This window comes from Phoca vitulina, unplaced genomic scaffold, assembly GCF_004348235.1.
Source record: "Phoca vitulina isolate PV1807 unplaced genomic scaffold, GSC_HSeal_1.0 scaffold8, whole genome shotgun sequence".
Lineage (NCBI taxonomy): Eukaryota > Metazoa > Chordata > Mammalia > Carnivora > Phocidae > Phoca > Phoca vitulina.
In genome coordinates this window covers 34,313,159-34,327,900 of record NW_022589711.1, presented here as the reverse complement: position 1 = coordinate 34,327,900, position 14,742 = coordinate 34,313,159, and positions in this window count along the sequence as shown.

Genomic DNA, 14,742 nt, shown 5'->3' with positions numbered 1-14,742 from the left:
GAGGGGGGAGGGTCAGATGGAGGATGTTCCACAGCTGCTGCATAGTTATTCTCTGCAAAATCCAGACCTCAGTCCACAGATTTTACAGAGTGAGGGGACACGCAGAACAGCAGTGAGACCAAAGAGTTCCCATGCACCTCAAAGGGCTTGCATGGACCTAATTGACAGCTAACCTTTAATTAGATCTTGTGGCAACACCTGTGCATCAGGAAGGAAAAGATTATGTTATCTCTAACAGATTCATGGGAGGCCAAAACAAGCCTCCCCCGCATCATGGCCTTGGCGGGCATTTCTAAGGTATGTATTAACCTCCAAGGGACCCCAGATGAGGTTATTGAGCAAACATGAACAAGAGAGAGGGCCAAAGATGAAGTCAGTCTTGTCATCACTCCCACACCATATCATTGAAAATACCTGTAAAATATTTTAAACTGTAGAACATTCCACTGATTATAATGCTTCATTATACATAACCAATCACCTATAATGCACATTTAAGTTATTTTCTATTAATATCTTATGGCTAAATCTTTGTATACATCTTTTTTTAAAAAATTGTTTATTATGTTCAGTTAGCCACTGTATAGTACATCATTAGTTTTTGATGTAGTGTTCAGTGATTCATTAGTTGCATATAACACCAGTGCTCATCACAACACGTGCCCTCCTTAGTATCCATCACCCTGTTACCCCATCCCTCCAGCCCCCCTCCCCTCTGAAACCCTCAGTTTGTTTCCCGGGGTCCAGAGTCTCTCATGGTTCGTCTCCCTCTCTGATTTCTCCCCCTTCAGATTCCTCTCCCTTCCCCTATGGTCCTCTGTACTATTCCTTATGTTCCACATATGAGTGAAACCATATGATAATTATCTTTCTCTGCTTGACTTATTTCACTTAGCATAATCTCCTCCAGGCCCATCCATGTTGATGTAAAAGTTGGGTATTCATCCTTTCTGATGGCTGAGTAATATTGCATTGTATATATGGACCACATCTTCTTTATCCATTCATCTGTTGAAGGTCATCTCAGCTCCTTCCACAGTTTGGCTATTGTGGACATTGCTGCTATAAACATTGGGGTGCATGTGCCCCTTCTTTTCACTACATCTGTATCTTTGGGGTAAATACCTAGTAGTGCAATTGCTGGGTTATAGGGTAGCTCTATTTTTAACATCTTGAGGAACCTCCACACTGTTTTCCAGAGTGGCTGCACCACCTTGAATTCCCACCAACAGTGTAAGAGGGTTCCCCTTTTTTCTGCATCCTCCCCAACATCTGTCATTTCCTGACTTGTTAATTTTAGCCATTCTGACTTGTGGAGGTGGTATCTCATTGTGGTTTTTATTTTATTTTATTTTATTTTATTTATTTATTTGACAGAGAGAGACAGAGAGAGAGGGAACACAAGCAGGGGGAGTGGGAGAGGGAGAAGCAGGCTTCCCATCGAGCAGGGAGCCTGACATGGGGCTCAATCCCAGGACCCTGGGATCATGACCTGAGCTGAAGGCAGCCGCTTAACCGACTGAGCCACTCAGGCGCCCCTCATTGTGGTTTTGATTTGTATTTCCCTGATGGCTAGAGATGTGCATCCTTTTTTTAAAAGATCTTATTTATTTATTTGACAGAGAAAGGGAGAGAGAGAGAGAGAAAGCATAAGCAGCAGGAGCAGCAGAGGAAGAGGGAGAAGCAGGCTCCCCGCTGAGCAGGGAGGCAGATGCAGGACTCGATCCCAGGACCCTGGGCTGATGACTTGAGCCAAAGGCAGATGCTTAACCAACGGAGCCACCCAGGCGCCCCATGCATACATCTTAAATTATTTCCTGAGAATAAATGACCAGCAAAATCTCTGGAGTTGGGTAAAAGGTATTTTACCCATATACTTAAATTTTTAAAAAATTTTGAATAATTTAAGATTTAAAGAAGATTTACACAATTATTTGAATAATTTTAGATTTAGATTTACAGAAGATTTGCAAAGATAGTACAGAAAGTTCTTGCATAGGGGTGACTGGGTGGCTCAATCGTTAAGTATCTGCCTTCAGCTTAGGTCATGATCCCAGCGTCCTGGGATAGAGCTCTGCATCAAGCTCCCTGCTCGGCGGGAAGCCTGCTTCTCCCTCTCCCACTCCTGCTTGTGTTCCCACTCTTGCTGTCTCTCCCTCTATCAAATAAATAAATAAAATCTAAAAAAAAAGTTCTTGTATATCCTTCAACCAGCTTCCTCTGATGTTGCCATCTTATAAAACCATGGTACATTTACTAACACTGTAAATATTAAATTAAGCTACGGCATTAATGTTTTTTCTATTCCAGATTCTATTCCATAAAATTATGTTGCAATTAGTTATCATGTCTCCTTAATCTTTTCCAAATTGTTTTTCATGACCTTGACACTTTTGAAGAGTACCAGTTAGTTATTCTATAGATGTTCTCAGTTTATATTTGTCTGATGTTTTCTCTTTATTAGACTGGTAACGTGACCATATATATGGCTTTAAGATTTTTGACATATACTTTAGAAGCCCTTTAGCCCAATATAAGTGATAGGTTAATTGAAGGAAGTTGTTTAAAGCAGGCAATCTTTTAAAATGATACATATATATCTCCCCGCCACACCTTTTTTTTACTTTATGTACCTTCATTTGTCAGTATTTTAATGTTGGGCCAGAGTTTTGTTTGTTTGCTTGTTTTGTTTTCTGTTTTATAGTACATTCTTGGAGTTCTTTTTTTTTTAATTTAAATTCAATTAGCGAATAAAAATACAACTATAATGAATAAATCACTTATGATTCTAGTTTCACTTTCCTTAAAATGGAGAGAGAACTTAAGCACTTGAAAAGTAGCTCTTCATGAGTTTTACAATTTTCTTTTGCATTTGACTCACCCACTTCTGATTTGACAGCAGTTTTTTCACTTTTAAAAATTTACATTTATCGAGTCTTTGCAAAGCACTTGGTTTCCATTGAAAAAACAAATCACTTTCTATTTAATCAGATTATATAATTTAATTAAATAACAATTATAATAATGAATAGAACTGACATAAGTTTAGGAAAAACACAACTAACTCTTGGTGATAAGTCCCTTTGATTTTAAACTAAATATTAAACATTGAAAAAGCAGCAGTGCTTAGATGAATTTGAGAGAGGACCCTTAGGCTCAAGCATTCAGTATGCAGAGGGAACTAGTCAATGTGCTTTGTAGAAAGAATGGTGAGTGCTGGTTAATCCAGAAAACCAGTTAAGAAGAGACCAGTGAAGGGAGCAGCTGATGTGCTGCCAAATTATTCCCCAGTGAAGTTGTAACCTATGTAAATGTCCCATTATATGATAGGAGAATCTCGGTTTCCCTACCTTTGACAGCAGTCGATAATAGTATAAAACCTGTATATCAAACTAGATTATATGGAAATAATCTATGTTGATAGTAGAAAATTCCATCTTGGTGATTATGAATAAGACTGAATTTTCTTTTTCATCATTTTGCTTATTGATCATCTGTATTTCTTTTTTGTTTGCAATCTTAATGTATTTTTACACAGTTAGCAGCTTGATCGCTGACTGACCTTTATTTCAAGGTTTCTAGACTGAGAACTGCCTCCATTACCTGGTAACAATTGTTCTATTAACTGCTGTATTACTAATCTGGGACTGAACGATTGCCTCTTTCTCCCCAGTCAATCTCCGTCTGGTGACTCCCAGTAGGAACATTATAAGGGTCTTTGATTAAAAAGCCGGATACAAAAAGAGAGGGATCATTCACCAACAGAAGGGGGATTCAGCATGGGGGTTGGAAATATGTCTAGAAAAGCCTGCTACTTATATGATCTGACACCTCCGTCCCTAGCCTCTCTAACTAACATCCACTCCTACTGCTCCCCATTTTGCTGGCTTTGTACTGTTCTTGGGACACACTGAGCTTGTTCCCACCCAGGGCCTTTCTGTCTGTTGCTCCCTCTGCCAGGAATAGTGTTTCCCTAGTTATCTGCATGGTTCACTCCCTTACCTCCTCCAAGTCTTTGCTCAAGTGTCACCTTTACACCGGAGTCTACGTTGACAACCCTGCTTACAATTGTAACTTACCACCCCCACCGTTTTCTAACTCCACAATTACTTTTTTTTTTTCCTGTAACATCTACAACTTTCCTTATTCTATTTCATGTACTTATTTATCACATATGTTGTTTACTTCTGACTCCCATTACTAGAATGAAAACTCCGCTCTATGGATAGACATCTTTGTCCATTTTGTGTTCTGATATACTCCAACATACCAGGACAGTGCCTGGCATGTTCTGAGCATTCAGTGAAAGTTTTTTAAAAGAGGGGCACCTGGGTGGCTCAGTTGGCTGAGCGTCTGACTCATTTTTGGCTCAGGTCATAACCTCAGGATTGTGAAACTGAGCTCTGCGTTGGACTCCATGCTGGGCATGAAGCCTGCTTAAGATTCTTTCTCTCTCTCTCTTTCTCTCTCTCTGTGTCCCTCCCTCTGTCCCTTTCTCTCCCTCTCTAAAAAAAAAAATGTGTTAAATGAATGAATGAATTTTACAAAAAACGTCTTCAGATATGCAAAGGAGAGATGCAGGAAAGAGAAGTCCCTACTAGTGTACTCTATCTGGGAAAATATAAGTGCAATTTTAATCAGAGCCTTTTGAAGATATTGCTGCTCTCTTTGTTGACCATCCCATAGGAGTGACTTTGGATCTTCAAACCACATAGTTCCATCCTTTGTAACTCTTTCAGATGGTCTGGTTTGCCCATGTAAGCCTATGTTGGTGTTAGGCAAAAAGCCACTCCATAACTAAAAGCTCTCTAGATTAGAGATTCCCACGCTCCAGTGCCAAACGATAACAGTTTTCACTGGAACTTCTCTCAGCTGATTCTTGAATGCTCAGTACTGGGTGAGTCAGCTCAGGATGTTATAACAAAATACTGCAGACTATGTAGTTTAAACAACAGACATTTATTTCTAACAGTTCTGGGCTGGGAAATCTAAGATCAAGGTGCTAGCAAGGTTGGTTTCATTCTGATGCCTTTTCTCTTGGTTTGTAGGTGGTTGCCATCTTGCTGTGCACTGATAGGACCTCTTCTTTGGGTGCTTGAAGTGGGGGGGGCAAGCCCTCTGATATCTCTTTTTATAAGGATACTTAATCCCATCGTGAGAGCCCTACCTTTATGCCCTCATCTAACCCTATACTTCCCAAAGGACCCATTTTTAAATACTATCCCATTGAGACTAGAGCCATACTAACAACACAAATAATCCAGATAGTCTTAAAAAGTGTATCTTTTCTTCAATTTAAACTTCAGAGAACTGAAGCTGCAAGGCAGCTAAGGCGACTAAACCTCAAAGAGCGACAAGTCCCTCCAAGGAGGGACAGGACGCACACACGCTTCCACGGTTAGCAGAGCCTGGGAGGAAGAGGTGGTTTTCACGTAAGCAGGTGGGAAGAAATCTGTGAAAATGTCAACAAATTCCTATGGGCCAAATGTGGGCTAGGATATCACTTTAGAATAACTGAGAGCCCAATTCACAAGGGAAGTTCACAGTGATTTGCAAACTCTTTTCCATGGGCTTACCTTGGATGCTCACAAGAAAGACTGGTCAGGGCAGAAGACCAGAGAGCGAGCTGCTCTTGCAGCCTAAGCAATGAAGAGAGGTCTGCTTGCCACGGGGATAAAGGTAGGAGTAGGGAAAAGGCCCAGCCCCAAGGCCCGGGGCACAGACTCTGCCTGATCCTGGGGCTGCGCTGGGAGAATCAGGAACCACCTCCAGTGCCTAGCGGGAGCCTAGCATCACATAATAAGCGACAGTAGTCTACTGCTGACAGAGACGCAAGGAAGAGCTTGGAGAGAAACGCCCTCGGAGGCACAGGCACGCAGGGACTGATGAACACTGACGGGGGAAGAGGAACACAGAGAAAAGCCACCCTTGCAGGCCTCACATGAGGCGCAAACCCACCACTAGAAGAATATGAGGATGTGTGCTCTGAGATAATGTAACAATAAAGTTCAAACGGGGCTTTTAGAAGAGTTGAGATCTTTTTACTCTTTCCTGCCTTACACCTGGCTCAAAACTTCAAATCTCAAAAGAATGAGTGTTTGAGGGATGCCTGGGTGGCTCAGCTGGTTAAGCGTCTGCCTTCGGCTCAGGTCGTGATCCCAGGATCCTGGGCTCGAGTCCCAAGTCGGGCTCCTGGATCAGCGGGAAGCCTGCTTCTCCCTCTGTCCCCTGCTTGTGCACACTCTGTATCTCTCTGCCAAATTAAATAAAATCTTTATAAAAAAAAAAAGAATGAGTGTCTGAGATTTCGGGTGGCTCCACTCTCGGCAGCCAGAGAGCAGTGGGTGGCCCAAGTGGCGACAAGGCGACTAGGAGGTGTAGGGCAGGAGCAATTAAGTTATCATTCTGCTGCACGCATTTCTTTGGTCCTTAGTTTTACCATAAACTGTGATGTTCTATAATTCAAAATCGAACCTTGTGAGTGGTTATTTGTTCTGCCCATGTGAAGGGAAGAATCTGATTTGGGGAGTCCCATGCCTGCTCCTGTTCCTTGCTGTGGTCACGGTTTGGTTTTGTACCCACTTCTTGGTCCCTGCCCCGATATTCATGCTAGTGCAGCCAGACTAAGTGGATATGGCCAGGATCAATTATAGGGAAATTCGTTTATCATTGTTTCCAGTAGAATAATTTTTTAAAAATATTACACACTGGAAAACATGTACAGGCAATTTGGCTTATGAAATTTCTGCTAAAAAAATCAATATAACATCGATGATGTTAAATGTTAAGGTTACTTTTTCAAAACAATATTTCCGGGGCGCCTGGGTGGCTCAGATGGTTGAGCGTCTGCCTTCGGCTCAGGTCATGATCTCAGGGTCCTGGGATCGAGCCCCACATCGGGCTCCCTGCTTGGCGGGGAGCCTGCTTCTCCCTCTCCCTCTACTGTTCTCCCTGCTTGTGCTCTCTCACTCTCTCTGTCAAATAAATAAATAAAATCTTTAAAAAAAAAACCAAAAAAACAAAAAAACAACAATATTTCCTTAGATTCTCCAGCACATTCTCTAGCAATTCTTCTATGCATTCTGTAAACGTTCACAGGAGGCCATAGAAAGTGGAAGAGACAATTCACTTTTCAAGGTTAAATTTACTTCTTGGAAGGCCCTCTACTTTATATTCTGCATGTGAACATAATTGCATAGTTAGGAAACACAGACTCAAATATGTTGATTACAATATAATTTCTATCACTTCATATATGAATTGCCCAAGATTTCAACTTCATATTTAAATACAACACATATTCAAAAGAGAGAAAAAAAGTAACATTTACTCATACTGTTCCTCAGAATTTCAACTGATAATATGTTGATGAAATCAAACTTGGAATTCAAGATTACCTCGAAAGTGTACAGATGCACTTTTTCTTAAAAAAGTAACAACCACCTCAAACAACTGTTTTCTTCTTAAATGATGAGTTAAAAGAAACTGACAATTTGGTTTGTTTATAAATTATAACATAGGCCTGTAATAGGAAAAGCAGAAAAAAATGCCTTAATCTCATCTCAATTCCCTTCATATGCCAGAGGAGCTGGAGAAAAGATAACATAAAGCAAGTTCGAACATTTCTTTTGTTTGTAGGTGATGATGGTCCTCAAAATAAAGGCAGTTCCTACCTATATTAGAGCTTTGGTGTACGGATCTGATGACATATCAGTTTTCCAGAGAACAGTCAGAAGGATAAAAGAAATAAAGAAAAGCTCATGCCATTGCTTCTCTCTGTCTTCCTATCTTCAGACATAAGCTTCCACAAGACAAAAGTTGGTGGCATTATACATTCTGTCTTTTTCATATCTTCCTCAGGGTGAGAATGGTCTGTCTTATGTCATTTTTGTTTTTTCAAGATAGTCCTGGATCTTCTTTTTAAGGTATTTTAATTTGTAGAAGAATGTAGCAGGCACTTGGATCGGTCTGCTAGGGCTCACACAGTAGTTTAGAGCCAGCCCTTGTGACAAAGATGGTTTGCTTCAAGACTTAATTTGTTATATACTTTCTGAATTAGTAGAACTTCAATTTTATTCCAGTGTAATTTGGACATCCAGCAAATTCTGTTTACAGTTTTTCTTAGGGTTTTTTTTTGCATTTTTATCATGCTTTTTTTTTTTTTTTCTGAGCACGAGTTATATATGTTCATTATCTAAAATCCAAATATTACAGAAATACATCTCCTATAATCTTCCCCAAAGACGTTAGTTTAGACCAATGGACTTTTCATTATGTAGCTTAAAACAGTCTAATGATAGTCTGTGTCATGGAGAAACAGAATACTTTAGAAAATTAGAATGTAGTTAGGTTTCTCAGAAATTACCACAAGATATGTGGACCTAAAGTTTCTTGTATCTCTTCTGATCCTTCTTAGGTCTCATTCTGAGTCTATTCTCTCCTTATAAATTATGATACCACCATTTTCAATCCAACATAAAAAATAGCTCCAAGTTCAGTTCAAAGATCTAACAATACTGTCAGTAGTTGTCCCAAAGAAACTCATTTTGTTTGAATTTAGATTTGGATTTTGGATCATTAAAAATATCTTTAGTTTACCTTCCAAATGATGACCAAAAATATAGACTAAAAAGAAGACATCAGAATTGAAAGAGTTTGGCTTAATATCATTCGTTTAAGATTGACTAAAGGTTAGTTAAATAATGTTTAACTAAATTATATTTAGTAGTTTTATTATGCTGCTTATGTACAGTACACCTTACCTATCTGGAATTCAGTTAACCAGCAAACTCATCTCCTAAGAACATAGCTTGAAACCAAAACTAAAACCAAAACAGATCACATGAACAAAAGCTCTGTTCCTCATGTGTAGAAGGACTCCCAGATCCTCCCTCAAAACCAATTGCTCTTATGTAGCACATAATTTTATTAAGTTTTATATAGCCTATGGTTTTAATAAGCTTGGCTATCAGGTTTACGACCATCTTCAAGGTTAGAAAAATCACATTAGGAGGGGGGGAGTTGTTTCTCCATTCAAGGACATTGGCTACTGTGAGAAAAATTATGTGCTTGATGATAAAGGGAAAAGAATAAAACAAACCTACAAATAACAGAAAAATTTCAGTTGAGATTTGGAATGACAGCTCCTTAAGTGGTCTGTTTTGTGCCCTAAGAATCACAAAAACCTCCTTCACACATCCAAAGTCTTTAAAGAACAATTCATCAGCCTAATTAACCAATTCTTTGCTCTTCTTTGAGGGTTAAATGTCTCTTCTGAGCTCTCTCAGTGGTAAGTACTGTGGTCCTACTCTAGTCTCCTGTGGGTTAGAAGCAGATTGTCCACATTTTTGACCCTCTAATCTCCTTCTAACCAGCAGCACCACTCCTTCACATTCCTTCTCACTTAGAGCCCAGCCTATCTGGCTGTTAGTATGATATGGTAGAAAGGACACTAACTCTTGAGTCAAACAGATAAAGGTCTGAATCCAGCCCCGCCATTCACAAATTCTATAACCTGGATGAATTACTTAACTTCTGTGAATTTCAGTTTAATCATCTGTGAATGAGGATTAGGTCTTACTATCATAGGGGTATTGTGAAAATTGAATATGAACATGCATGCCTAACTATGCACAGTATATAATAAGGGTCCATTATGCCATTATAAACTAGTGACCCTCACTCTCCTCTGGTAATCTTCAACTGCTAAATTTCTGATTATTCCAGAATCACGGAAAGCTTTGGCACCTGGCTCACTGGCTTCTTTTCTTTCTCAGTGCTTAAAATCATCCGTTCAATATTGCTACCCCATTATTACTTCACTACTTTTCAGCAGCCCATTGTCAGGAGCTGACTTGTGCCTTGGTGTTGGATCTGTCTCACTATTTCCCAGATCTGTTTTACATCTAAGATCTTAAATTCCAACGTATGTTCTTTTGGTTACTGTCTTCTTTTCCTCCACTTTTTCTGTATTTCCTTTCACAAATATAGTCCAATAACTCTAGTCAAATAATTGCTTAATTGTCTTCCAATATATAAAGTCCACTTTCTTACTTTTTTCTCCTGTCCAGCCTACATCTGTTGACCCAAGACTTCAAACATTCATGCACTACTCTCTTCTCTCTTGCCCCTTGTCCTTCTAAGGTACCCCTCTAAAAATTCCTTTTCTATGTACAATCTAACTTTTCTGTTCATACAAATCCTTTATCAGATATATTTGTTGCAAATATTTTCTCTCAATCTATGTTTTGCTTAATCATTTTCTTAAATAGTGTCTTTTCAATGAATAGAAGTTTTTAATTATGAAGTCCAATTACCAAAATTTCTTGTATGGCTAGTACTGTCTATGTCCTGAGAAGTCTTTGTCTACTCCATAGTCAGGAAGAATTTCTCATGTATTTTCACTGGAAGTCTAGCTTTTATATTGTGGTTAAAAAAAATCATCTCCAATTATTCCAATTGTGTATTGTGAGAAGTAGGGGAAAAGGTCCATTTATTTTTTTCATATACTTATCCAGATTTTTTGGTACCACCCGTTGAAAGACTTTTCTGCCCTCACTGAATTGTTCTGGCACCTTTATGGAAAGCAATTGCTCAGATGTGTGTATCTCTTTATGGATGCTCTATTCTATGATATTAATTTATTTGCCTTTCTTTATGCCAATACTACTGTTAAAAAACACATCTTTGTGGATTTTTGCAAATCTCTGCATGTCTTGTGAGCAGAGGTACTGATGGCCTTTGTTCTAGATTATTTTTTCAAAGATATTTATATAGCAAATAGTCTTGAAAATCAGAGATAGTGTCTCCCTCCAGAATAAAAGGCAGGCTCGTTTATTGTCTACTATAATAAATATAATAAAAATAATGTCTCCCTCCTAGGCAAATGTCAGGCAGGCTCACTGCCTAACATAAAAATATTTGGGTTCCCTAAACTCAGGATTCCTCTCCTGTACTGTGCTCTATTGTGTGTTCAGTTATCATCTGACGCTTTTTGTGTCATCCTGTGGGAACTGCTGCTCAGTGAATTGGCACTAATGCTGATAATCTGGCTATAACTATTGCCGTGAGTAATAAGGTCCTTCATCTCTGATCCTGGAGTGTTACATGCTCTGCCAGCATCCTTGAAAAGTGAGACAGGCTACCGATCCAGCTTATGCTCTGTCTTGGTGAACTTTCCATGTGTATTTGTAAAGAATGTATATTCTCCCTTTGTTGGATGTAGTGTTTTATAAAATCAATTAGTTTAAGTAGGTAACTACTATTCAAATCTTCCCTATACTTATTGTCTTTCCATCTAGTTGTTCTATCAATGACTTAGGGAGAAATTTTAGAATCTAACACTCTATTCACGCTTTTAGTTTTTGCTTTGTATATTTTGAACCTCTCTTCATAGGTGCATACACATTAATGACTGTTATGTCTTTTTAATAAATCGATTTATTTTTAAACTATGAAATGTCCATCTGTACTTGTGGTAATATTTCTTGTCTTGATGTCTATTTTGTCTGGTCATTCCATAGCCACTTAAACTAAAAATCTCCAATGGCTCCTAATAGCCTTCACAATAAATGTCAAACTCTTAATCTTGACATTCAAAATTCTTTATTATCGATGGTCTATGCCTGTCTCTCCATCATTAATATCTTGCAGTTCTGTCACCTGCACTGAGTATAGTGCCAAACCAAACTTCTTTAAGTTACTAAAATTTCCTATGCTCTTCCCTCTACTCTAGCTGGCTAACTTCTCTTTATCTTTAGAAATCTCCTGTTTGGAAAAAACTTATTCCCACCCCTTCTCCCAAAGTACACATCCTGGCTTTGAATTAGGCGCTCCATTTCTGAGCTCCTACAATACCTTGTGGTTATCTATAGCATAGTTACTATAAAGTTGTTCTATAATTTTTAATTCTCTTGTCTATCTCTCACACCATAGTATAAGTTCATCAAGAAAAGGAACTTTCCTTTCATGGAGGTGCTCAATAAATGCTATTGAAAGAATGAACTGAGCATGATCCATTAGCTGTTCACAGAGAGGATCATGAATCATTAAAAATATTTTAAATTATAGTTCATATGATCCATTTAAGAAGGCATGAAAGTACATAATAGGGCTTAAAAATGCTTCTGTCCAAAATATTTAACGTTTTTAACATGATGTACATATCCTCAGAAATGCAGAAAACTTGTTATTTAGAATAACATAAGTTATGAAGATTTGCTATGATTTATTGTTTGTTCTATATTTTTAATAACAGTGAAGGCAGCCATTTTTTTTAATATACAGAGAATAAAAGGGGACAAGATAACCTATCAGGCAAAATTACAAAACACTGTCTAGATTTCTCCTGAAGAGGTCTGTCAAAATTTCTCTTCACCTAAATGTATCTCCTTCAAGAAAGGTAGGTTCCTGACTTTTTGACCAGAGACTAGCAAGTCCTGACCCATTAACTGCTACTTCTGTTGTATAAGTTAATAATAGTCTCCATTTATTATTTGCCATGGTTTTGTGCCTTTACTTATATCAACAAATGAAGAAGTGAAGCAATTTGCCTCAGGTAAAACAGCTTAGAGGTAGTAGACCAGTATTTAGTCTCAGGTCTGTGTGCCTAAGCCTGAAAGTAAATACCTGGAGTACTAGAACCCTTTCTGTTTTCACGCTGTGGACTGTAGTTAACCTAGACACTAGCCCACTTTTGGTGATAACCATGGATCATACACACAGAACTTAGACTAAGTATTGTTGCTAGCTGTTTTCGAACAAAGCCTTCTTACTGGTGAATAAAATCTCCCTATATATTTCAGGTTTTCTATCTGTAACATTTTATTGATAATCATTCCTTATGGGACGAATAAAAATTCTTTGTAATAAAAGTAATGTCTGGCATTTGTAAGATATTATAAGACATTTAGAATAAAAACAAATGTCTCATAAACTCCTTTGAGCTGCTTGAAGAAATGTGTAATATTAAGGCAAATTATTAGCAGTTGAAATGTATTTCCCACAAATCCCACCAGTTGTTTTAAACGCAATCTCATGGTAACAGTTTGTTCAGCCAAGATTAACATAAGCCAATATACACATTTGTAGAAAAATTCAACCCAATTACTTTGAGAACACTGACATATTTTAGATTAAAATGCCAAAAACTCGATTTTCTTAATAATTAGTTTCAAAAATGACATTTTTTAGAGAAAAACTGTCCTTAAAAACACCTCCATGCACTTATGTTACATCTACTATACCAGATATTGAGTTGCATAAATGGGCAAAAATAAGAAAAGCAACTCGTCTCAATAGTTACAGTTCATGTTTTTTTCTAGTTGACATATGAGGCAAGTTGCCTTAAAGGTCATTAGCCACGTGTTCTGCAGATAAATCTCACAACTCTTGCTGTTTAACTTGGCAGGGCTGTAAAATATTAGAAATCTGTGATTGAAATCCTGGAAGTTTTTGCAAAGTCCTAAAACTTAAAAAACTGAACCCGTGGCAAAGACTGTTCACGTTTTTACTGTGTAAAATCAAACAATAGCACCTCCTGGCTTTCCTACCTCCTCAAATACAGCTACGAGCATCCCTTTATTGGCTCAGGGAAACATATTTGTCCATATATACCAATTCAATGGGTTTATGTGATTTTTATTGGGACTTTGGGAGAATGGGGAGAAAGCCATCAGAAATATACCTATTACATTACTTTATTTTGTAGTCGGAAGATTAAGGAAAAAAATAAGAGACTATAAAGCTGAGTGAGTGTTAACAGAACATTTCAATATGAATACTAAGCAGGGACTAGCTAAAATTATTATAATTTCAGATGCTGTCTGCATGGAAAATTTAAACTACACCATTACAGCAAATCAAGAAGAGCATTTCAGGAGTTATATATGCTGATGAGTAGAAGAAGGAAATTTAGGAATAGATCAATAGAGCAAATAGACTTTAACCATCAATACGAAACTTGTCCTGGAACTTGGAGTTCTTATTCCATCATGACATGGTACAATCTTTCAGACATGTAGTTCTTGAGTTCTCTCAGCCTGGGACACAATCTCCCTTCTTAAATACCCAGAAGAAGAGTATTCTGTTGATCGAGATCAAGGTCACATAAAACTCAATCCTTCATCTAAATGATCATATTATTTCTTGTCTATACCATTAATTTTTACTGCCTTGTGGCTATTCCTGAACTATTACCTCAAAATGCAATTGAATTCTTAAAGTTTTCAGGGCAGAAACTAAATCCTTTGCCGCTTGATATACTCCCATATGACTAGTATTGTATATGCATTTTAAAATTCACAGAAACCTGTCAGGTAAACATGGCTGATTGAACAAATGTGTTCATCTCTCTTCTCTCTCCCAAATTTCCAGCCAAATTATAGGAAGGCATAAAAAAGTTACTGATTTATACAATACGGGATAATGAGAATGGGAGAGAAGACAACAGTGGACTAGAAAGATAAAAATTGGGGAAATGTAGCATGTGGATGGAAGAAACACTTAATAGTGTAGGGGAGGATGAATCTTAAAAGCAAGCAGAGGGAGGTAACACAGTGCAAACCTATTCATTTGTCAAACTGTGGAAAGGCTCACACATTAGAGGTAACAGTTAATCACAAGGAGAGGTATTATGGTCTGAATATCTGTGTCCCCACTCCCCAAATTCATCTACTGAAATCCTAACCCCCAAGGTCATGGTATTAGGAGATAGGGCCTTTGGGAGGTCATCAGGTCATGAGG